At 45.8% G+C, this 25,036-nt stretch overlaps 1 long non-coding RNA gene across 5 annotated transcripts in view; it reads left to right on the top strand.

Moving 5' to 3' along the window:
* Positions 1-25,036, top strand: part of LOC131485269 (uncharacterized) — a 109,797-nt gene that overhangs the window by 69,380 nt on the left and 15,381 nt on the right. For all 5 annotated transcript variants that reach the window (XR_009248731.1, XR_009248732.1, XR_009248735.1 and 2 more), the window contains one exon: positions 16,820-16,969. This is a non-coding gene — a long non-coding RNA (uncharacterized LOC131485269). The remainder of the gene's footprint in view (positions 1-16,819; positions 16,970-25,036) is intronic.

Genomic DNA, 25,036 nt, shown 5'->3' with positions numbered 1-25,036 from the left:
GGTCTTATTAAAGCATTCGTGATGGGACCTCACCCCCCACCGTCTCTGATTCAGCCGGCCTGGGGGTGGGCCCAAGACTTTGGATTACTAACAAGTTGCCCGGCGATGTTGATGCTTCTGGTCCAAGGATCACATTCTGAGCTGGTCTCCAGGTGAACTCTAGAGTCTGATGCAGCTGAGAAATTTAATCTTTCCTATAGGGAATGGGGTAGAATTAGTCGAGGAGTTGCCTAAGAGCTGCAGTAAAGCTTTCATGTTGAAATTTGACCGGAAAAGGATTCACCGGAGCGTCACCAACCCCTAACCTTTTGTGAGAGCACATTTGCATGTTGGGTTGACACATAGAGCTTAAAGACACATCTCAATTACAAGATGTGGTCCAGACAGCTGCCCTTGTGGGGACAGAGGCGGCCACTCAACTCTGAGCAATTACTTAAAATTAGACTTGTCAAATTTGTTTAGGGTGACCAGGCAAGTACATACATTGACCTAATGTCACTCTTCCTAGGGAGACGTTGTAATGATTTTGTATATCAGTCAAACTATTCAAATACTAACGCCGCCTTCATGCCGTAATCAACATTCTGGTCAGATGTCATCTTTAGAAGCCCTTGGGGATTTGCATCGCTTAATTATTCTTCAATACCCAAACCAAGCATTCTTTAATTGGTGTAAATTGAACGGTGTTCCAGTGCAAACAAGGAGAGGGCACGCTGATCAATGATTCCGTGCATGTCTATTGGAAAGCCATTGCCATTAGATCAAATCACAAACCTCAACTCCATTTGCTTCAGTGGAAGCACTAGCTCATGGAACCAGCAAATACTATTTCTACTTACGTGGTCACGATTGACACGCACGGGGTCTGTTGTGAATCCGAAAGGTCTCACCTTTCAGGGAAAGGGTTAAAAAATCCATCCCAGAGGTACTTTCCGTTCCAATGTCAAAAACTGCCTTTTGCTGAGAATTCAACTAGAAGCAAAGTGTTTCTATCCTCCTATCATTTGGTGTCTGTCTCTTTCTTTCTCTTTCTCTCTCTTTCTCTTTCTCTTTCTTTCTCTTTCTCTTTCTCTTTCTCTTTCTCTTTCTTCTCTTTCTCTTTCTTTTTATTTCTCTTTCTTTCTCTTTCTCTTTCTTTCTCTTTCTCCTTCTCTTTCTCTTCCTCAATTGGATATGATATGAAATTTTTGTTAATTTGTCAAGCCATTCTCTCCCATGATATACTTTTTGTTGTTGTTGCTTCTCCTGAGTGTGTGATTCACCCCATCCTACATCGGGCTGTGGCCGGGTAACCGGAAACAGGTGTTCCCTTCTACTTTTAATATGGCTGAAAAAAAACTCGAGGAACTGTACATAAGAAGCCCAGGAAAAATCCTCATAAATGTGTCAGGGCCACTTTTCATTCTTGTCCCTTTGTATCAACTCTCTCGAATCATTCTTTATTGCTGGGGTGGGAAGAAAAGGAAGCCACAGGACCGTCACACGCCCCTGGCTCAGATCTGCCAGTCTCCCGCTCCCTCAGCTCAGAAAACCGCGCTGATACTCGAAGTGTGGTGTCCGTGTGAGTTCGTTTCTAGTCTATGTTTTTGGTCTAGTTTTTGACAAAATGCGCTGGTTCTTAGGCGGGGAGTCTTTCAGGTTGATTTAAGTTTGACTTTCAGAGCGGTCCAGGGTTGGATGCTTCCAATGGAGTAGGGGTGGGGTGGGGAGTAGAGAGGTGTCAGCTTCCTTAACGATCGTTGTTCAATTGCTTAGATATAAAGAGGGACTTCTGGTGGGTAAGCTTGTTGGGGTAGCGTGTCTCCATGTCGGGTGCTGTCATTTACACGCATCCTGACAGAGAGTATATGGCTTCGTTTCTAGCAATCTAGCCAGAAGTTTTGAGGACCTCGGTGCAGGCGTTATGAGGGTGACTTAGAGTCCGGGGCTTCACCAATCGAGCCCTGCTGGAAGCATGCAGACAGGGTGACATCTGATGGCCATCTTCCTGTGCCTTGGTAGGTGTCACGGACCAGAACATCACCCTTAAAATAAAAGCGCATCTGTGCCGGGAAGCCAGAGGAGATCAGCGTTTCTTTATTTGGATCAGTGTTGAGAGCGAAACAGCAGACTTGAAAATGGGCGGCGGAAGCGATCTACCCCCCAACTGTTTTGAGGGACCCCTTGGAATCTGCCGTGATGTGGTTCCCCACCCTCCCTGTGTTATTTTTACCACCCTTCCTCCTACAGACACAGTTGCCTGGCTTTCTGCAGCCCTGAGACTGTCAAATATGACCTGAGAGCAAGGTTCCGGTCCTGGCGGCTCCTTTAGAAGACGTGTGACCTTTCTGGGTTTCGATTTCATCACCTGCAGAAAGAGGGGGTCGGACTAGGTGGACTCTAACATCCCTTGGGGATATAACAGCTGAAGAACTATTTTCTCCGGTACCAACGCCCGTGGAAGCCAAGGGAAGGGAGCCCATGCTGCCTTTCTTTGGAGTCCTTGGTCTGGGCTCTCATGCATGGACATGGCCATCAGGTGGCCTGGAATCACATTTACAATGGAGACTCTGGTTCAGTAAGTCCGAGGCGGGGGCTGAGACATTTGCTTTTCTGACAGCTGTCAGATGAGGTAGCAACTTGGAACAGTAAGGCCTTGGGCAGTAGGCTAAGTGGAGCCCCGGGGTTGGTGTGTTTCCTCAGCGCTGGGTGTCCACGCAGCCCGAGTGCATTGTTGTTCGGTGTTTGAACAAATTCATGCTGGGATGGCGGTGGGGGGGGGGGGGGAGCACTGGAGAGCAGGGTAAGCCATGGACAGCTGATCCTGTGCTCAGGTCTCATCGTCACCATCTCCCATATTACTTCATTTTTGTCTTTCTTTTTTCTTTTTAAAGATTTTTTTTTTGTTTTTAAGCAGTCTCCACATCCAGCGCGGGGGTCAAACTCACAACCCTGAGATCAAGAGTCGCACGCTCTACACTGAGCCAGCCAGGAAGCAGGAGGGAGACAGAGACTTAGGGCAGGCACGGGGTGGGAAGAAGCAGGTATCTCTGCTTCACATCTGGCTCCTGATTCATCATTTGGAGACCATAGCTCTCAAGCACATACTCTTTCATGCTTTCTTTCCTCCCCCTGTTGGTTCCTCTTTCATGTCCATTTCAACCACAGCCAATTATTTAGAGGGAGTGCAGGGTTCTGCACAGCGTGACTGTGGCTCAAAACATCACCGTTTTGTGGAGGGAGCGCTGGGCTGGGAGGCAAAATATATGGGTGATATTCTGGCTGGCCCACTGACTAGGGCAGTGAATGACAATCCATCAAATGCCCTGAGATCTGAAGTAGGAAGGACCCTTCCAGCCTAACTGTTCACAGGACATAATGTTTGTGAAGGTCTTACTCCACATGTAGGTTAATGTGAGTTTGAGTTTTTACTCTGCTGTCCCAGGGGTAGTCCTCTCTGGGGGCCAGAGATCCTGCCCCAGGCTTCTCTTGCCACCCTGGGCTCTCTTGGGTATGAACTTAGAGAAGCAAGTTCTCTCCCGCTTCCCTCTCTGTCTCCCTCCCTGCCTCCCTCCCTCTCTTTCTGCTTTTTTTTTTTTTTTAAGTTTATTGATTTATTTTGAGAGAGAGAGAGGTCATGAGTGGGGGAGGGACAGAGAGAAAGAAGAAAGAGAATCCTAAGCGGACTCTGCACTGTCAGTGCAGAGCCTGATGTGGGGCTCGATCTCACGGACCGTGAGATCATGACCTGAGCCGAAGTCAGATGCTTAACTGACTGAGCCACCCAGGCGCCCTGGAAATGTTTGTTTTTTGCATGTAATCTATTCTGAGCACACAAATTCCCAGAACTTTACTGATAAGAATCAACTTGGGCTCTTGAGAAGCTCCACCATTTCCAGGCAGTTTCCCCGAGTCAGCAGGTCCCGGAGGGGGCAGGGGGCAGTGAGAATCAATCCTCCCGTCCTGTTCTCCTTCTCTCTGTCTTTTCAAAGACTTCCAATTGGTTCTTATTTTCAGAGAGGTTTAGGAAAGAGTGTTTGGTGCAAGATTCCTGGTGTGGCTGCATTTTGGGTCACCTGGGAAAAGTCCCGATGTCTGGGTGACACTCCAATAGGACCCTGCATCAGTAATGTTTAATATCCCCCCAGGGCATTACTAGGTGAAGTCTGGGTTCAGAAGCTCTGGCTCCATTTCTGACTGACTCACATAGCCCAAGGAAGAAGTCGGGGGAGCCCATCACCTCGTTTGTAGGCCAGTGATTCCCTAACGTGACCACACATTAGAACCGTGCAGGCACCTTTTGAAACTCCTGATGCCTAGGTCACACTTTATACCAATCAAGTCAGAATGTCTGGGGGTGGGAGCCTGGCATCAGGATGTTTTAAAGATCCCGGGTGATCCCCCTGTGCAGCAGAGCCCAGATTCTATGTGGATGCAAGTTTCGGTGATGAACCGTGTGGCCCAGGCCTTCAGCTTCGCTGCTACTGAGGATAGGCTGCCTTTCCCCCGTGGTCTTGAAGCACCCCGAAATCTGCTGGGGAGTTCTGTCCCATCTTCACAGGGACTTCCTAGCAGCAGACCCCGTTAGCACCAAGCAGGAGGAGCCTCTGCCTAAGCGTGTAGCATTTCTTCCTCTCCTGTAGACAACCACCTACTGACCTAGGAGAGGGACTTTTCTTAGTATACAGTGTGCTGCTGAATTAGGGTGAAATTCACATGACGTGGTAAGTTTTCATGGGCACAGCCACTTTAGTTGATTTACCTACTATCTGTGCTTGCTTTGGCATTCTAACGCCGTGAGTCATCATGACAGAGCCAAAAGCCTGCAAGGGCTAAAACACTCACGATATTTTGGGGAATCTTTGTTATAACCTCTTGTATGGAAATTCTGAAGTTTCAACATAGTTTATTATTATTTTTTTCATGACATAACTTATAAGTTCAGCTAGATGAACGCATAGGATGGAAAAGCTATGAAAATTTGGAAACAGAAGAGTAGTGAGGGGACACTTGCCCTTCCCCTAGTGAGGGAGATAGTACATATGTCATGGAGCTGTATTAACTAAAGAATGTGGTGTGGGTGCAGAAATAAGCAGGTCAATGGAAAAGACCAGAAGTTGAGATTGAGGTGGCGTTTCAGGCCGCTCAGGAGGAGATAGATTCGTCCGCAGAAGGCGTTAGACACATTTCATTGAGACTGGCCGTGTAGAAATCAGGAAGCTGGGGGCACCTGGGTGGCTCAGTCGGTTGAGCGTCCGACTTCGGCTCAGGTCATGATCTCACCGCTTGTGAGTTCGAGACCCGTGTCGGGTTCTGTGCTGACAGCTCAGAGCCTGGAGCCTGCTTCAAATTCTGTGTCTCCCTCTCTCTCAGTCTCACCCCCACTCGTACTTGGTGTCTCTCTCTCTCTCTCAAAAATAAACATTAAAAAAAGAAATCATGCAGCTGGGTCTCCTTCTACTCCTTTGAAATACATTCCAGAGGAATAAAATATTTAAATGTATAGAAAAAATAGAAAAGTGTCAGAAAAAAAACACATTGGTGACTACCTTTGTAAGTGTGTAGTAGAACGCTTCTTCTAAGCTTAACAGAAAAGAGGCAATAGAAAGCAAAAAATTGATTAACTTGGCTAAAATGTAAAATTTTTATACTAGAAAAGTAATGCAAGAAAAGCTTTAAAGATAGAGCAGAATTAACCTCAGAAAAGTACTTTTTGTTATAGACAAATGGTTAATATCTCTAAGCGTAAAAAAATGAATGAGAAGCTGAAAAGGACAAAATAAATAAGGGGGAAATATACAAACTAGTAATAATGTAGTGAATGCAAATGGCCAGTGAGCATGATACTATTCACCTTTGCAAATGATTAATGTCAAGGCAACGTTAGTTTAAATAAGATATCTTTTTTGTTGTTTCTTTCATTGACGAAGATGAAAAAAAAATCAAGATTCCACTGTGATGGGAAGGGTGTGGGGGAAAAAGGCTTTGCAATACATTCTTGGGTTCAGTATTTTTGGAGGGAAGCTGATGGTACAGATCACATTTATAGATGCAAATACCTTTTGTAAATACTGTCATCAACCTGACATCTTGGGCATTTAGTTTATAGAAAACCAACATAAAGATGTTCCTTGTGGACCCCATGAGTAAAAATTAGCGCCGTAAACAACAGAAATAGAAAAAAAAAGATGGTCCCCGCTGCAGTGAAGAGCTGGAAACCGTCTCAGTTCTCATCAGCAGGTTTTGATTTTATTTATTTTATTAAAAATTTTTAAAGATTTCTATATTAATTCCACTCAGTTAACATATCGAGTAATATTAGCTTCAGGTGCACAATATAGTGATTCAACACTTCCATACATCACCCTGTGCTTATCAAGTAGGTGTTTTTAGCCCATTTTATGGAAGTTGACATGTAAAATCTGTGCATATTTAATGTACACAACTTGGTGAGTTTGAGGATAAATGTAGACCCATGAGACCATCACTGACAGGATCATAGCCACAGCCACCACCTCCCAAAGTTTCTTCCTGCATTATTACCACTATTATTTTATTTTATTGTGGTAAGATCACTTAGCACGATATCTACCCTCTTAGCAAGTTTTCAGTGTATAATAGCCAAATTCTGGAAAGAGCTTACATGTCCATCAACTGATGAATGGATAAAGAAGATGTGGTTTATATATACAATGGAATACTACTTGGCAATGAGAAAGAATGAAATCCTGCCGTTTGCAGCAACGTGGATGGAACTGGAGGGTATTATGCTAAGTGAAACGAGTCAGGCAGAGAAAGACAGATACCATATGTTTTCACTCATGTGGATCTTGAGGAGCTTAACAGAAGACCATGGGGGAAGGGAAGGGGTAAAAAAAAGTTACAGAGAGGGAGGGAGGCAAACCATAAGAGACTCTTAAATACAGAGAGCAAACTGAGGGTTGATGGGGGTGAGAGGGAGGGGAGGGTGGGTGATGGGCATTGAGGAGGGCACCTGTTGGGATGAGCACTGGGTGTTGTATGAAAGCCAATTTGACAACAAATTATGTATAAAAAAAAGAATTGTTAGCTATAGGTACTGTCTTATACAGTAGATCTCCAGAATTTATGTATCTTGCGAAACTGAAACTTTGCACGCTTAACTGTCACCTCCCCGTTCCCCGCCCCCCCCCCCGCACCCCTCCCCCAGTAGGACTTGATAAAATAAGTTGTGATGTATCCATACGATGGTTTTCCAAGGAGCCATTGCAAGAGAGGTAGAGTTTTCAACATTGATATAGATTCTAAGTGCTTTGTTTTTTTTTAAGCAAGCTTGTAATTATGTTTGTTTTCCTCTTTTATTAACAAACCCATCTCCTAGCTCCGTGAAGGTGCACGATAATTCACCTCACTGCCAGCCTTGTACAAATGATGGCTGTTCCGTGCCTTTACAAGTTGTACTTATTTATTTTTACCAGAGATATTACATCTAACATAGAAGACCTGAAACATGTAACTCCATGGTTTCGAACCATGGACTTAAGTTTGTGTGTGTGTGTTCACACCCGTGTGGGCACAGACATGTATGTTTGTACGCAGGTACATGTGTGCATGCATGTCTTTGTGCCTATGAGTGTCCAGTCCTTGGATAGCCTGTCGCCTAGCTGAGGATGCTGCCACACCCCAGCTACCTGGAGAAGTTGTGTTCCTTTTGAAGACAGACTTAGGGCATTAATAAACCAAGTAAAAACATCAGCTGTCTCTCTGAGGATCGAACCTTTCTACCTGTAGGACTCTTTTATCTGCTGAGTGGAGCAGCATGGGATGTGCAAGCCAAGGGAAAGCACAGATGAGTCTGATTAAATTTGCCATTTGGCATGAAGGTCCGTAATCGTCACTCAGTCCTTGGAAAATTCTTGCCTTCCTTTGTTGAGTTCTTCTGGGGTCTTGGCCACCTCTTCCGGTCCTTTGGAATTCCACCTGGTGACTACATCACTCTCCATTTTGTCTCCCTGCTCCTTCCATCCAGTTGGTCTGGTGTAAAAGGCAACGGTATTTCCAGCTGCGTGGGGTTCTCGGTCCTACTTACAGACACAGGAGAGGTTGCTTGAGAGCAGTGACCGCCAATCTTTCCAGTTGCTCATCCTCATCACTAAAATATTTTGAGCATAAACTTCTAATACATGCTTATTGATTGATTGATTGTGTACCTCTACTATTGTCCTCATAGATTGTATACACTACAAAATATACATAAGAGTGAAAATTCAAAATGATGCCATTAATAAAGTATAGATGTTCTGATATTTTCTTGCCATGTTCCGTGACCAGTAGACCCGAGGGGGAAATGGCTTTGCAAGTCTAACTTTAGGGGCCTCAAGGGCACTGCAAACTCTTGGCCTCTCATCCAGGGCGAGGCTTCCTTCCCTAGTGATCTGCCTGGTCTAAGCTGCCCACTGGGCTGCTGCAGAGCACAGGACACAAGGTGCTGTTGCAAGTGACTTGAACGATTTTGTCTCTCGGAGTTTCTTTCATGCTCTGCCCCTCCCACCCACCCCCCCACCCCCCCCTTGCAGGTTTTCCCCTGCTCTTTAAGCCACACTGTATTCTCTTTCGTGTGCTCGGTTTCTCGGTTACCTCATACTTGGCCAACCCACTCCTAAGCCAAGCAGGCAATTCCAGCCTTGCCCTCCTCTGCCTCGTGGGCAGAGCCCCTATTTGGAAGTACCTTGCTTCCTCAGCCTTCTTGAACTGGGACTTGTTTACCTCTATCTGTACCAACGCTGGCTCGATGTTGCTATGGGTGGATGGTCTTACAGAACTGGTCCAAGGTCTTGAGGAGTTTGAAAAGCAAGGATGCAGAGACATGGGCTGCACCTGTGTGCAACATGGGCTGGACCTGTGTGACAGAACGGAGCCAACTGATGGGTGCCTCTGAGATGCAAGTCCCATGGGAGCAGAGAGTTTTCCTGAAAGTCCTCTATCCTTAGCAGCTAGAGCAGTGCCCGGCACAGAGGAAAGCCTCGTTGAGTGAATAATGATACACATTTTATCCTGGAGTGGTACCAATCAGGAAAGCTCTTCCATTGGTTGCTTCAGTTTGGGGTCTGAAAAAACAGCTCAATTCGCACGCAGGTTGTTCTTCTTCCAGACTCGGAAAAGGGATGCAGGGAAGCCAAGGTTCAGCTTTTGGGTGTAATCGAGTAGGCAACTAGACTATTGGGTAAGAAAGGCTTTAATGTCATTTCCAGCAGTTTCTGTATCCAGCTGTGCTAGTCCCCATTGAGACTCCTTGCTTCCTCTGAGACTTGATTTCATCATTATGCTTTTTCCCCTTGTATCTCTGGACACATTTTTTTCCCTGCTGACTTGTGCCCCTCTGCCTCAAAAATCTCTTAGCTCCCCCCTTATTCTGCCCCCCACCCCCTGTCACAGATGAACTTTTGCTCTGGGCTTCCTTTCTATTGCACCCCCCTCCTCCTTCTAAAGGAATTAAAACTTAAGTAAGGTTTTTAAAGTTTATTTTTATTTATTTTCAGAGAGATAGAGAGCAAACGGGGGAGGGGCAGAGAGAAAATGGGAGACAGAATCTTAAGCAGGCTCCACGCTGTCAGCGCAGAGCCCGATACGGGGTTCAAACTCACCACTGCGAGATCATGACCTGAGCAGAAATCAAGAGTTGGACACTTACCTAACTGAGCTACCCAGGCACCCCAAGTACTTTTTATTATGGTGGAGAACGTAACGTGAAATTTACCATCTTAACCGTTTTTAATCATATATCTCGGTAGCTTTAAGTATATTTACATCGTTGTGAAACAGATTTCCAGAACTTGCAAATCTGAAACTCTATACCCATGAAATGATAACTCCACTTTTTCCCCTTACCCAATCGTTGGTAACTGCCATTTTAATTTCTGGGTCCATGAATTTGATTATTTTAGGTACCTCATCTAATTGGAATCATACAGTATCTGTATTTTTGTGACTGGCTTATTTCACTTAGAGTCGTGTCCTCAGGTTTATCTCTGTTGTAGCCTGTGACAGGATTTTCTCCTTTTTTAAGGTTGAATAATAATACTTCATTGTATGTACAAATGATATTTCCTTCATCCATCTTTCAATAGACATTTGGGTTTCTTCCACCTCTTGGCTATTGTGAATAATGGTGCCGTGAACACGGGTGTGCATGGATTTCTTTGAGACCCTGTTTACAGCCTTTCGAATTTATACCTAGAAGTGGAATTGATTGTTAGATCATATGGTAGTTCGGTTTTTAATTTTTCGAGGAACTTCCATGTTGTTTTCTTCTGTCATGTCTGGCCCATTTTACAGTCCCACCAAGAGCACAAGAGTGTTCTTTGCTAACATTTGTTATTTTCTCTTTTTTTGATAGTAGCCTGCCTGATGGGTGTGAGGGGATAGCTCATTGTATTTTTAATTTTTTGTGGCACCTCCATACTGTTCTCCACAGTGATCGCTCTGTTCTACAATCCCACTAAAAGTGCACAAGGGTTCCGACTTCACATCCTCACCAATCCTTGCTGTTTTCTGTATTTGTTTTTCTTTTGATTTTGTTGTTTTGTCTTGATGGTAGCCATCTTAAGGGGCATGAGGTGAGATATCCCATTGTGGTTTTGGTTCACATTACTCTGATGATTTGTGATGTTGAGCACCTTTTCATATGCTTATAGGCCATTTGCTTGTCTTCTTTGGAGAAATGCTTATCCAAGTCCTTTGTTCACTTTTTACTTGGGTTATTTATTTTTTTAATTTTTAAAACAATTTAAAAGAGTTTTTGTTTAAAATCCAGTTAGTTAACTTACAGTGCAATATTAATTTCAGATGTACAGTAGAGTTGTAGGAGTTCTTTACGTATTTCGCCTATTAACCCCTTATCAGATATATGATTAATGAATATTTTTTTCTATTCTGTAGATTTCCTTTTCACTCTGTGGATTGTTTCCTTTAATGTGCAGAAGTTTTAAAGTTTGATGTAGTCCCACGGGGCGCCTGGGTGGCTCGGTCGGTTAGGCGTCCGACTTCCGCTCAGGTCATGATCTCACAGTCCGTGAGTTCGAGCCCCGCATCGGGCTCTGTGCTGACTGCTCAGAGCCTGGAGCTTGTTTCAGATTCTGTGTTTCCCTCTCTCTCTGCCACTCCCCTGTTCATGCTCTGTCTCTCTCTGTCTCAAAAATAAATAAACGTTAAAAAAAAAACTTAAAAAAAATAAAGTTTGATGTCGTCCCAATGTTTAATGTAGTCCCAATTGTCTATTTTTGTTTTTGTTACGTGTGTTTTTAGAGTCATGCCAAGAAATCATTGCCAAATTCCATGTCGTAAAGTTTATCCTCTATGTTTTCTTCTGGTAGGTTTATGGTTTGAGGTCTTAAATTGAGGTCTGCGATCCGTCTTGAGCTAATTTTTGTATATGCTGTAAAACAAGGGTCTGACTTTGTAATTTTGCATATGGATATTTAGTTTTCTCATCACAATTTATTGAAGAAACTCTTTTCTGCACTGAGTGATCTTGGCACCCTTGTCAAAAATCATTTGACCGTGTACACAGAGTTTATTTCTGGGCTTTTTATTCCATTCCATTTGTCTATATGTCTGTCTTTATGCCAGAATCACACTATTACTGTAGCTTTGTAATAGTTTGTAATAGCTTTTGTAATAGTTATGAAATTAGGAAGTCTCAACCCACCAGCTCTGTTCTTTTTCAAAATGGTTTTGGCTATTTGAGATCCATTAAGTTTCCATCTGGATTTTAGGATTTCAAAACATTTTTTATATACTGCCTTTGGGATTAGGTAGGAATTGGGTTGAATTGGTAGGTTGTTTTGAATAATATTGACCTCTTACCAATGTTATCCTCCAATTCATGAACACGGGATGTTTTTCCATTTTTTTTGTGTGTCCTTAATTTCTTTCAGGAATGTTTTGTAGTTTTCAGTGTACGAGTCTTTCACCTCCTTGGTTGGTCTGATTTCTAAGTATTTTATTCTTTCTGATGCTATTATAAAGGGGGTTGTCTTCTTAATTTCCTTTTTGGTTCTTCATTGTTAGTGTATAGAAACACAACTGATTTTTGTGTGTTGATTTTGTATCCCACTACTTTACTGAATTTTGTTCATCAGCTCTAACAGTCTGTGTGTGTGTGTGTGTGTGTGTGTGTGTGTGTATGCAGTCTTTAAGGTTTTCCACATATGAGATCATATCATCTGTGAACAGAGATAATTTTACTGTTCCCTTTCTAATTTATATGCTTTTAATTTTTTTCTTGTCTGATTGCTCTGGCTGGCACTTCCAGTACTATGTGAATAGAAGTGGTAAGATGGGGTATCCTTCTCTTGTTCTTGATTTTAGATGAAATGCTTTCGGTCTTTAACCATTGAGAGATGTGAGCTTTTCATAGACAGCCTTTACTGTGTTGAGGCAGTTGCCTTCTTTCCTACTTTATTTAATTTTTTGATCATGAAAGGATGTTGATTTTTTTTTCAAATGCTTTCTCTGCATCAATTGATAATATCATGTAATTTTTGTCCTTTATTTTGTTAATGTGGTGTATTTATGCCCTTCTTAACGTAGTTCTAGATCCTGTTAAATATCTCTTCTCAATCTTCAGCTCTCTGACAATACTCCAAATCTTCAGTAACACCGTGGGTAAAGATTTTTGTCAATGTTATATGTTATGATACAGTAATTTTAAAGACATATTTGATTCCTCTAGCACTCACTATTCTGAGTTTTGTTTAAGAGAGCATGACTCTGTTCGGAAATGATCACCCAGCCCTCTATTTACAAAATTTCTCTCTGATTTTTCTTTGGATTCTTCACTACCTTTCATCTCTTCTCAGTTCCCTAAGTAACCTCCTATGTATCCCCTCAAAATATCATTCTGAAATCTTTTCCTTTTTTGTGAAACTGCTCAGTACGGTGACTCATCACTGAGATAATATTAAAACAGTAGTAACTGGAACTTGACATTCCCCTGGATGCCAATACTACCTTCTCATTTTGGGTATTTTCTGAGTCTATGCAGCTTAAATGCAGGTGTTAAGCACATCTCTGGTGACTGGTGCAAAAGAAAACAAACAAACAAACAATAAAACAAAAGGATAATACATGGACCACGCAGATATTGGTAAGATGGGAATTTTATTTTTAAAATCAGACTATACTTTCAAACTTAAGGTCACTTTATCCATGCTTTATTTATAGATGTAATCCGTTCCATTCAGAAAGACATGCCCAGAGAATTAGGTCATGCATGGAGGAAGAAGAGCATGGAACATAATATAAGAACAAGAATCAGGAGAACTGTCTTGTCCTCACTGATATTTGTGATCCCCAAGCTCTGTGTGTGTGTGTGTGTGTGTGTGTGTGTGTGTTGGGGGGGCGTGTGTGTATGTGCTTTTTGTTTGTTTGTGTGCTTTGAGAGGCTGGAAGTAGGTAGCGATGAGGGTAAAACAGAAGGGGAGTAGCACAAGCTCATTCCCAAAATGCCGTCTTATAATTATTTTCTAAATACTGTTATAATCACACTTACCTGCTAGTCGATCACAGCGATACTGATGAAAATGGCATATCTAAACAGGACAGTTTACATCAAATTTTCTATCGGAGGCCCACGAAAGCCAGCTAAAAAATTTTTCCTAACTTCAGCTAGGACATTTTTTAATTAGGTAATTGGCAGTTGGGTCTCATTTCACCTTTTTGAGAGTTTTGTGTGTTGTTTTTAAAGACCAAAAGCCTTTCCTCTCTCATTGGTGTCAAAGAAATAGGTGCCTGCCTAACCCTGTTATTTTATGGGTAAAATAGTTCAGTCTTTATACCAGTATTATAAAATTCTGGTGTCAATAATTCAGTTATAGGGCCTACATAGAATTTCCTATGAGAAACCCATACAGACATCCCAGTCAGCTTGCAGTAGATGATTTATCATTGCCTACAGCACTAGAAACTCTTCATCCCTTGAAACCTGGGCTGGAAAACTGAAACAGGCAGGGAACCCCAAATTCCTGTCTTTCCTGAAATTGCCAAGCAAGTGGGAATCGCCTGAGTTCTCCGAGGTGTTAGGTTGGACTCGTTCTAATCTCTTGTGTGAACTCGGGTTTTCTGCCCCTCCGATGGGGTTGCCGCAAGCATGATGCTCTTTGTCATGGGGTGATTGTACTCATTGAATGCAGCCGAGCTACAGGAGTGTTGAATTTACCTTCAAAACCTTGGCTTTGTGGCTTCCCCAAACCCCAAACAAGAATTCTTCGGGAAGAGCTCCTTCAAGAATTTTTGCTTGGCTGGTCCAACTCCCAGGGGCTGGTCTGTGGCGGGATAATCTCTTGTAAGGCTGTTAGGTTCTGTCTTATTTCCTGTTACATCCAAGCTCTTTGCTGGGAACAGATTTTGTGTGGGTACAGCCACGGTGATCACCTCCAAGAAACGGATGGGGTTTAACAGTGGTAGGGAAAAGGACAAAGTAAAGTCCTAATTTTGTCCTACTACAAGTGCCAGTATCTGAAGAATTATCATAAGTCATATGGATTTAAAAGATTATTTTGACAACAAATAACACAAGTATGTTGGGTCCCCTTGTTACTGAAAACCACTGGGCTGTGTTGCTCAGAAAGAGAAAGGGGAGAGTCTTGGCCGACAGAAAGGACCCCCCAAGCCCCAAGAGCTCGTCAGGCTCTTGCCCAATTTTTGTTCACTCAGCACCGTCCTTTCAGGATTTCTGTTGACTTAGGGAAGTGGGGGTAATTAGCTCCCTGCTGCTTCAGGAACTCTCCGTCCACATGTTCTCTGACCATCGCAATTTGGAACAGAGTATAAGCCTGAGAAAAAAGGTTTGATCAATCATTGGTCAATTAACCCAATTCAGGAACCGGTTAAGTGGCCTGGCAGGGTGGCAAGTGACGTCCAGGCGTCTCCCACAGTGGGTGCGACCTTCTCTCTCCTCTCCCTTTCCCTGACAGCTGGGCTTCCAGAATGCAGATGTGGGGCCACCTTTTTGACACACAGTGGTAATTTTGGCTAGAAGGAGAACATCTGGGGAGCTTCCTGTGGCAATCTCTGGAGGCTGAACGAGATAATCAGGCTTAGCAAATTGGGTTGACTAGACAATGAAATATTTATTGTGATTCCTCCTTTTTTTTTTTTCTTTTTTTGAAGTTCAAAAATCCTTGTCATCCCTGGGCTGAAGTCTGTATACACGACAGGAATTCACAATTAGATTAGAAGTGGCCTGCTACCACTTACTGATGACCTCAACCTACGCAGGCAGAAGGCAAGTGATTGTGCCTGCATACGGGCTCCGTTTAATGGGTTTTCCCCTAATAAAACAGAAAAGTCCATGAAACAAAAGAACGCAATTCAGAAAACCAGCCTGTGTGATAGTCTTTCACTAGTTTTTGGTGCATGAAATATTTTCTTATACGGGTAAAAAGAGAGGCAAACAACTTTAACGTTGTTATAAGATAGACTTTTTACGTGAATAAGGTTTAGTCTTGAAGATATTTATTTTGGGGGCACCTGGGTGGCTCCGTCGGTTGAGCGTCTGACTTCAGCTCAGGCCATGATCTCACTGTCCATGGGTTTGAGCCCCGCATCAGGCTCTGTGCTGACAGCTCAGAGTCTGGAGCCTGCTTTGGATTCTGTGTCTCCCTCTCTCTGTGCCCTTCCCCTCCTCATGCTTTCTCTCTCTCTCTCTCTCTCAGAAATAAATATAACATTTTTTTTTTAAAAAGATATTCATTTTTAAGTTTACTTTGAATGTGTACCAAAAGCATTGTGGGATTACTAGGTGATTCAGACCAAAGTGCTGATTTCCCTTTAAACATTTAGATAATGGAAGAAAAATGTAGCTACATCTGCCTTGTGTGGTTAGTGACCAACTACTCTTTTTGAGTTAGTTGATTAGGTCTTGGCTGTATCCTTGAGCCACGTCGCATAACAGTGGAGAAGCCTTACAGATTTGTCATCAAAGAGGGCTCAGCTTTCTGCCCAGGGTGGACGACTCACACTAATTAGTAATTTGGCACCTAAAAGTTTCAATCAATCAGCAATCAACACTGATTGCAGAGAAAGCTGAAGGTTCCTCATCTGGGCATAAGATGACATCTGCTTGGGGCCTCCCTTCCTGTCTCGCCCCAGTCCCTGCTACTTCCCAGGGGATCCCATGTTCCCGGGAAATCTTGGTGTTCCCCAAGCTGTCCAGATCGCTTCTTCCTCCGTGACTCGTTTACACCTGCCGTGTACTCCTAACTTTGCCCTTTGGGCAACCTCCTGCCTATCTTCTCTTGGAAAGCCCCTGTTTCCATCCTTACTTCCTCCTCGATACCTTTCTGAGCAATCCACCTTCCTACCATATTGTACGCTGAGAAAGCCATCTCTCCTTTGGGGTCCCGTGTCCTCCTCCTCGTGGTTCCAAAATATCACTTTTTCTTCTTACAACACCCCCCAGATATTTATTTAGTGAGGGCCTCCCCTGTGGTAGGCATTCAGATAGATTACACGCAAGACACGTAAAAAATGATGGTCTGTACCACAGGTTTTTATTTCTATTAAATTGTATGGCATATGATCTTGAGCAAACATTTATAGTCAATATTTGATAAAAAGTCCGATTCAATCAGGTAAATAAAGCATTAGAAAAAATAATTTCATTCCTTTGCTAAACTAAATCCATTAAGACCCTAACACAAGTAGAACCGAGGACCAAGACTCCTTAAAACAAAACAAAAGAAAACAGTGAGATCCATTGCACATTTGCATTTTCAAATTAATTGCTGCCCTAATTATTTGTCAGTAGAAGCATAAATTAAGCAAATATAACTTACAGTAAGCTTTTGGACACCCACAGGATTCTCCCCTCAAGAGTAAATTGTCATAAGGGCTCCCTGTGACGGTTTATTTTTGCTGTCTTTCCACGATGGAGAAAAGAGAGAAGATTGGAAATGGGGCCGCGTGGAAATGAAACCGGGACTCCAGGTGAAGAGACAGACACAGGTAGGTCATTTTAATTTTCCCCTGTAAGGTGTGAGAAGGTAACAAGCGAGAAAGAATGTTGGGGCCAAAGATACGCTTTGGAAACCTTACTGAAGCTGCTCCTCCGTCCACATTAAGTGCAACTCCATGACCCCAACATGAAACCAAAAGGTGAAAAATGCAGTTAAGCGTGGCGTTGTCATTCATCGTGCCTTGCATAAATAGGATTGATTGGCTTGAGTATCTGCTCCATCTGCTTTCCCTTACACCATGTCAGTGGAGCTATAGGCATCTAGCACAGCTGGAATATTTTTTCTCTCACACAATCAGGCATACATTGTTGGTGATCTCTCTGAAAAGCTTATGAAACAACACAATGATGTTGAATAACAAACAGCTCCAAGTCTCGGCGACTTCCATCAACCGCCATTTTTGCCCACGCTTCCAGGGCTGTGGGTCATCTGTGGCTTGGCTGGACTAGGCTGGGTTCGGGTAGGCAGCCCCCCTCCGCTGTGCTCTGCAGGTGCACGGGCCAGTCGCGACGATTGTTCCATGCTTCAGGTCCAATTCAGTTCTGTCTCACCGGACTCTCCTTCTGTAAGGGTCATCCGGAAATTATCCGGCTCCTGATCTTTTCAAGGTAGAAGGGGAAGCTCTCAGGGGAGTGAGCGTAAACATGCAGTGCCTTGCCACCTAGACTCCAAACTGGCTTATGGTCGTGTCTGCCCACCTTTCATTGGCCAAAGGAAGTCCCACTGTCAAGCTCCACGTCGGTGCGATAAAGTAAATTCTTCCCATGGAGGTCAGTGTGTGCATGTGTGTGCGTGTGTGTGGGGGGGGCAGGGAAATGAACATATGCTGAACAATAGTTTAATCTACTATATCTCTCCGTATTTAAGGGAAGACCTTCATTGTCTGATTTGGGCCTTCACACATGAATTATTTAAAGTTTGCCTTTCCACGCCCCCCCCCCCCCATGAGTTTGTTAATTAAAAATATGTTAGATTAGCCAGAAAGACCTCTCAGAAAGATAACTATATGGAAGATTCAGAAAGAGATGTGAATGAACCTACAGCAACAGTGGCCGGATGTGACCCAAGTGAGTCTTGCCCTGCTGTTTGAAGAAGGGGGTCCGTTGGATATCGGTGTGCAGGTCTCATTTGGCTTCGAGACCATGCACTGAGCTGCCTGGTATAGACCAGACAGGCAGAGATTCTGCCTCAGCAGATGTGTGCGTGACTTCACTGCTCTGATTACAGCATCACCTCTCCCCTGTCACCAACTGGCAACCCACAGCAAAGGATGTTTTTCTGATCATTTTGCACTCATTAAATGCAGCTGTCACAACAGTGGATGCGAGGATGCATGCAAAACTTTTCTGCCACGTCAAAATAAAGCTGAAAAGCTTTTTTAAAAAAGAGCTGAAACCTTTGAAGCCTATTCTCAAGGAATATTGGAAATATTGCCTTTTGTCGGTGACAATTGGAAGTGTTCTGTCGCAACACAAATTAAATCTTGGGCCAGGCTAAAGAAGCACCAGCCATCAAAATTTTGCAGCAGAAAGCATTTGGCCAACCACTGGGGTCCCGTTGTATTACTCCTGGGTCCGAATGCCCCGGAGGGCATTCCCATTGGAGTGGCTGATCCCTGCTGATGGTTTTAATGGGGCACGGTAGTTCCCTGATTCTTGAAGAGATGCTAGCAGAATGAAATAATTGGGTGCCTCCTACATACCCTATTAGAGAAGACAAGTGGATTCTGGACCTGTGACGCAAACCTGATGATTAGACTCTCAGAATGGAGGTGAGGGCCTTCCTTGACTTTGGCTCACTCATCGGAAGCCGTTTCGCCAACACACGGACCCGCAAAATGACTCTACGCTCAGTAATGTGCTTCTTGACGTAACATCTCCTAAACTTTCCTGGTGTTTGCTAAGCTCCCTCCTCTATTTTGATCATTGCAGTGACCACTCTGTCCCTGCCATGGCACTGTCTGCTCACAGATCTCCACTAGACTGGGATTTTGAGAGTAAGGACTGGATTTATCATCATATGTGTGGCCCTAATGGTGTAATGCAGGGTTGCCCCCCCCTCCCCCCCGGATGGTGAAAGGCAGGAGAGAGGAAAGAAGGGAGGAAGGCAGTCAGTAGCATCAGACAGATTCAAGGAGTGGGGAGGCACATCTTGCAGCCAGATGTTGTTGGTGCCCATCAGGCCACAGAGATACAGATGTTTTCGCCTCGTCTCCTCCCCCCACTAGGTGTACCTCACAGGTCCCTGGGCCCGTGGGCAGTAATTGTTGATTAAATAATCAGAGAAAGCACTTATCCCTGGGATGAGCGTATCAGTCATGGTCCAGTCAGGAGAATCTGCCTCGCTCGGTAAGTTTTCCTTTGGACAGAGCCTAGAGGGGGCAAGAGCATGTGTCCCAGCCTCACAGCCATAACGCAGGGAAAGAAGAGCGGGGGCTCGGTGACAGGCACGGTGAGGGCCAAGTGGCTGGGCCGTCTAGGGGGGGGTCCAGATCACTCTTCCATCACAAGATGTGACTCACTTCGGTGACCCAGAGCCTGCCGCACCAGCTGTGGGGTCTGATGACTACAGGCGCCTCCCTCGCCATCTTGTGATAGGGGATGATGCCACGGGAGACTTCAAGGACCGGAACCCAAGGCACTGAGATGCTGTCTTCTGCATGATGCCACATCAGTGAGCGAATCCAAAGACCGGAGAGAAGTGACGGGCGTAAAGGCACTGTGGGTGAGAACCTAGAGTTCCCTGGTGGATTGGTTGCTGTCCCGGTACGGACCCGAGATCTGAAATAAGAAGTAGAGGCAGAGGATGAGCAAGCGGCCGAGCCCGGAGTGCGCTTCGCTGGCTTGGATGAGCCCACGAGGGAACAGGAGCCCGTGGGCCACACCACGCCCTGCCTCCTCCGGGAGAGTGGAGAACTCACTTCCTGGTTGCTGTGCCTCTGCCCAAGTATATTTCGACCAGGTTTTCTTCCTAATTTGAATGTTTTGGATCTAGTGGATAAACAGTGATCAAGAAATCAGGAATCTCTGGTTGCGTGTCTGCGGTGTGCAAGCGACCGCTGGCTACAGAGCTAACTCCTTCCCTTCCTTCTGTGACTCACCTTGAACGTCCCCTCCGCAGAAGCCGTCCTTAAACACCCAGTTCGACGTTGCACTTCTCCATCATTTCCTACCTTAGGCCCTGGTTGTTTCCCCTGCCCAACGCGGATTAGAATTTATAATTAGTCCGCGTACCTGTTTAGCCGTTTGTCTGCCTCCTCGAGGAGGGCAAGGCCAGCATCTAGATCCTGACGCCCCGGCGCTGGCACGTCTTGGAAATGACAGATGAGCATGACTAAGTAAATGCGCAGAACGTGTAGTGTGAAACTAAATACGATCCACTCCTTTTTCTCAAAGGCTTCGCGATATCGGGAGGAGACACAGACCCAGAGAAGTAACAAAACGAGGCCTTGCAAGACAGTCCCTTTTTAGAGAGACACGGCAATGAACTCTGATAGAAAGCGCTGCCGGTGATCTTGGCAATGGTGTGAGGTCTTCGGCTGAGGAGCGGGAGCGGGGCAGAGTGGGTTTGTGGTAGGAACGCGACCGGCATCCCCTGGCTCCTGACCAATGCGCTTTGCGCTCACGGTGGATTTTGACCTCCGGTCAGCGTGTGTGTGCGCGTGTGCGTGTCTGTGGCCTCAGCCTGAATCATCAGGTAGTTTTGGTGTCATGGAGGGTCCAGCCTGTCCAAGGGGACTTGCCCTAGATACCTTCCGGTTTGTCTCATTGTACTTCCATCGCTGTCTCCCCTGTCCCTCCTCTGGGGTGGTCCAGGTGTCTCTGTCACCCTCAGGGGGTGCCGGTAACTTACACCCATTCCGTGGGCGGCAGACAATATTTAATCATATTATCCAGGCATCTCTTAACAGTGCTTCTCTGCACCTTTCATTTTAATGAGAAAGCGCTCACCATTCGGTATCAATAGAGACAGTTTTGAGTATTTCCTGAGAACTCTTGGGGATAATTCAGAGGCCTCTGGGGTGTGGCGGAACCAAGGCTGGATCTCAGAGGGTTAGCAATGCCCCCCTAGAAGGCGACCCCAGACACCGGCAGCTTATGTGGAGGGACCGGCCCAACCCCAGCCCTGAGAATTAGGGAGGGCAACCACCTAGGGTCGGGGGGAGTGGGGGAGGGACCACCCGGAACTCGGGGAGGCTTTAGAATTTATATTTTCATTAATGAATGCTTCAGAAAGTGTACTGTCCCTAATTCCCTTCCTTGAAAGATGGAAACTTTAATGTGCAGTTAATTAAATGTTGTGTTGATTTGCAAGCCCTGAGCTCTCAGAGGCCTCCGGGAGGTGGAGGCAAGTTTAGAAATCAAACAACGGGAGGACTGGCTGTCCCCGATCCGACCACAGAGCGAGTGGCACTGTTTGCTCCAGACGCCCGGGAGGCGTGCGAGGCGCCCCTGTGGCCAGGACCTGCGTTCTGGGCCCCGTGGTTCCCGCACGGTCTGTTTACCGTGGGGAGGAGCAGACCAGGGCCGTGTTGCCTTCAGGGGCATTATTATTTTTTTTTCTTTCCTTTTTTTTTTTTTTTTTTCCTGCTGTTCCAGCACTTCTTTGTGCTGAGAGGAGCTGTGTCATACCGGAATTCTTTTCACAACAAACTAAAGAACCCAGCTGTGGCGCTGGATACATCCCTGGAAGCCGCAGGGTTCTGCATGCAGTCGTTGATGGGGAGAGCGGTTCCGCTGCTAAGGTGGGCTCCATGTCCAATACAGTGCCAGCCGGCCCGTGTGGGAGGGGGACATCCGAGTGGAACTGGGCCCTCGGAGGAAACCCAGGGCCTGATGGATATCCAGGTACGGAGGATCAGAGGCTGAGCAAGGAAGGGCCACAGGGCTCACCGTCCCTCACTGCCACTGATAGGCGGGGAGATGTGATCAAGAAATTCACTAGCCTGGTTTCGCAAGAGGAAGTCTGGTCTGCTCCAAACAGCGAGCACCTGTTAACAGTGACAACCTTATCATCCATTTGGCCCTGGCTAAAGGCACAACTTATGCAATTACCAAATGACATCTTGCAGGGTTATCTGCCACCAGAGCACGCTTTCCTAGACACCACGCCTGGCAAGAACAAAGCGCCGATACCTGATTAAGATACACTTGCGTCTCACTCTGGCATCCGCAGTCCTGACTTGTAACTCTTCTGTGCGGTCATCTTGTTGAGGATGCCCCGGAAAGCTGGCAAAGTTTCCAGGATTGACTCTGGAAAGGGTTGGCGGTGCTACTATATTCTTATTATGAATAAAAATTTTAAACCCGAGCTGATAAACATATTTTTTTTCACACTGAATTCATCAGGAATACATTAACATTTTCTAAAAGGTAAAGGCAGAAAAAAAAAATGAAAGAATTAAAAGGAGAACAACATTAGGATGTATTTGGCCATTAGGATCCCCGTTTCCATCAGCTCCTGTTTACGAGCCAGAACTTCACCCCGTATAACTAACACTTGGGGAATTAGCCTATGGAATAATTATCACTCCTGATGAACAGAGTAAGAACTTGTTCCCGTGTGTGTGCAGAGCCATTCATCCTAAGGAGGAAATCTGGAGTGAAAGCTCACAGCATATTTTACATAGGTCCTGTAAAAGGATCCAGGCAAAACAGGCTTTGCAACATTAGTTATGATCATATATGGAAAAAGCAGTTACTTTCTGTGGTGACATATGGCTGAGTTGGTACGATGCCCAGGAATCTCAGTGTCCCCCCCCGCCCCGCCGCCCCAAGAAGGGTGAGCCCCGGCCTCATCCTCGGCCCCGTTGTCATCGGGACCAACAGCACAGGCAGCCTGTGGAGACGTCGCCGGTGAAGAAAAACCACATCCAGGTGCACCACGACCAAAGCTGCTGTTGGGCTCTGGCGGTTGGCAGGTGCCACCGTCCCCGTCTGTGAAAATGATTCTTCCTAAATCAGGGAAATTGTGAATGGAGCCCAGGCCCATCTGCTTAAAATTCAGGCAGGGGGACCTCCCACAGTAAACAACGATGGCCAAGAACAATGGTAAGAAACACACCGACGCTTTTACTGTAATGGCGACTCTATCCTTCAGCGATGGGAATGTAGACTCTTTCTGCTATTATTCTATAAGCAGCGTGGTTCCTTCCAAAATGTCTAACATGGCCCGGCAAAGAAATTGAGTTCTGTTATAGGAGAGACGGAGAAATATGACCCCCTGAGAGCATGGCGTTCGTTCACCCGCTCCCTCACCGATGTGCCCATGACCTGATTCAGTTAAGCCTCTGTGAGTGCCAGCTCTTGATCTGCAGGGTATCCACTCCCGTGAGAAGGGCAGCAACTCACAAGAAAGCTACCGACTAATTCAGGCTTCAGTTATGAGGATACTTGAAGCGGGTGGGAAACCCCTTCCCCTTGGCCCTGGGGGTGGGGCTGGGAGGGACTAAGCCTTCTGTGTGACCCCGATTGCTGAAGGCAGGTGGGGAGGGCAGGGCCGCTGGGGTCGGCCCATTGGGCTGCTTCCTAGCCACCTACGGCCGATGGATATCCCCAAACCTTGGCTTCCTCACTCACAAGACAGAGAAGCAAAGCCTCCTGCCTCCGAGACGTGATGAGGCTTCAGTGGGGAGTTGTATGGAGAGAGCTTTGCAGGACCCTGGCGGTAGGGAGTGCTCAATGGTGGTAGCACTGTGTAGCTGGGGGTGTGGGAGCCGGGCTTGGAGAGGGGTGGGGGTCCCTCTGGGTGACTTCGGGGAAGATGCTCTTAGCAGTGTGTTTCGTGAGGAACACTTTGGAGACATTTTGGTGCGTGGGTTAGGAAAGGGAAGGGTGGAGGGTGTTGAGCTGTGCCCCAAAGATCAGTATGGAGGGTGGAGAGGCTTTGTGAAAGCCCCTCCTGGTGGGGTGGGGGGAGGAGAGGACCCGACTGGGGACATACTTGGAAAGTGAAATAGGAGGGACAGAGGAATGAGACAGAGAGGGAGAGATGGGAGGAGGTGGTCGGGGGTGGGGGGAATGAGAGAGACAGAGACAGAGACATATACAGAGAGATATACAGAGATATAGAGAGAGATATAGAGAGATAGAGAAACAGACGGGGAGACAGAGAGAGAAGGAGAGATATACAGAGATATCCAGAGAGATATCCAGAGAGATATACAGAGATATCCAGAGAGATATACAGAGATATACAGAGAGACATAGAGAGATAGAGAGACAGAGGGGGAGACAGAGAGAGAAAGAAGGAGAGAGGAAAGGAGATGGGAAAATAGGGGGCGGTAAGGGAGGGGGGCCAAGAAAGAGACAGGTACAGGGACAGAGTCAGAGTCCGAGAGATAGAGAAACACAGGGAGAGAGGTGGGGAAAGCGAGACAGAGAAAGAAATGGAGAGAGAGAGAGAGACAGCAAAGGGGACATGGGGGGATTTTCGTGATGGAGTTGGGGTTCACAACACCGACTGAGGCTAAGAATACAGCAGGGAGGGGGTGCCTGGCCGGCTCAGTTGGTAGAGCAGACCACTCTTGATCTCTTGGGGTTATGAGTTTGAGTCCATGTTGGGTGTACAGATTCCTTAAAAAATAAAGAAAACTTAGGGGCGCCTGGGTGGCTCAGTAGGTTAAGTGTCTGACTTCGGCTCAGGTGGTGATCTCTTGGTTCATGAGTTAGAGCCCCGCTTTGGGTTCTCTGCTGTCAGCACAGAGCCCGCTGTGGCTCCTCTGCTCTTTCTCTGCCCCTCCCCCACTCACGCTCTTTCTCTCTCTCTCTCTCTCTCTCTCTCAAAAATAAATAAAAACATCTAAAAAATAATAAATACATAAAAATTAAAAAAAAAAAAAAGAACAAGAGTACAGCAGGGAGGAACTGAGTAGAAAGGGTGTGGGGAGGAGAGCCACCCTTTCATCCAAAGCAGAAACTGCCCCCTGACGGTGCCCGAGTGGGTGGAAGGCACTCGGCTTACCCCCAGTCCAGAAAGTCACTGCCGGGGGGGGTGCCCGTGTGCCTGTTCACGTATTTTCAGCTTGTTCCCCAGCTGTGTGCCCAGATGGGGGCGAGGCT

Source organism: Neofelis nebulosa, chromosome 9 (assembly GCF_028018385.1).
Source record: "Neofelis nebulosa isolate mNeoNeb1 chromosome 9, mNeoNeb1.pri, whole genome shotgun sequence".
Taxonomy (NCBI): domain Eukaryota; kingdom Metazoa; phylum Chordata; class Mammalia; order Carnivora; family Felidae; genus Neofelis; species Neofelis nebulosa.
The sequence above is the reverse complement of the archived record's forward strand: the minus strand, read 5'-3'. Positions and strand labels throughout refer to the sequence as shown.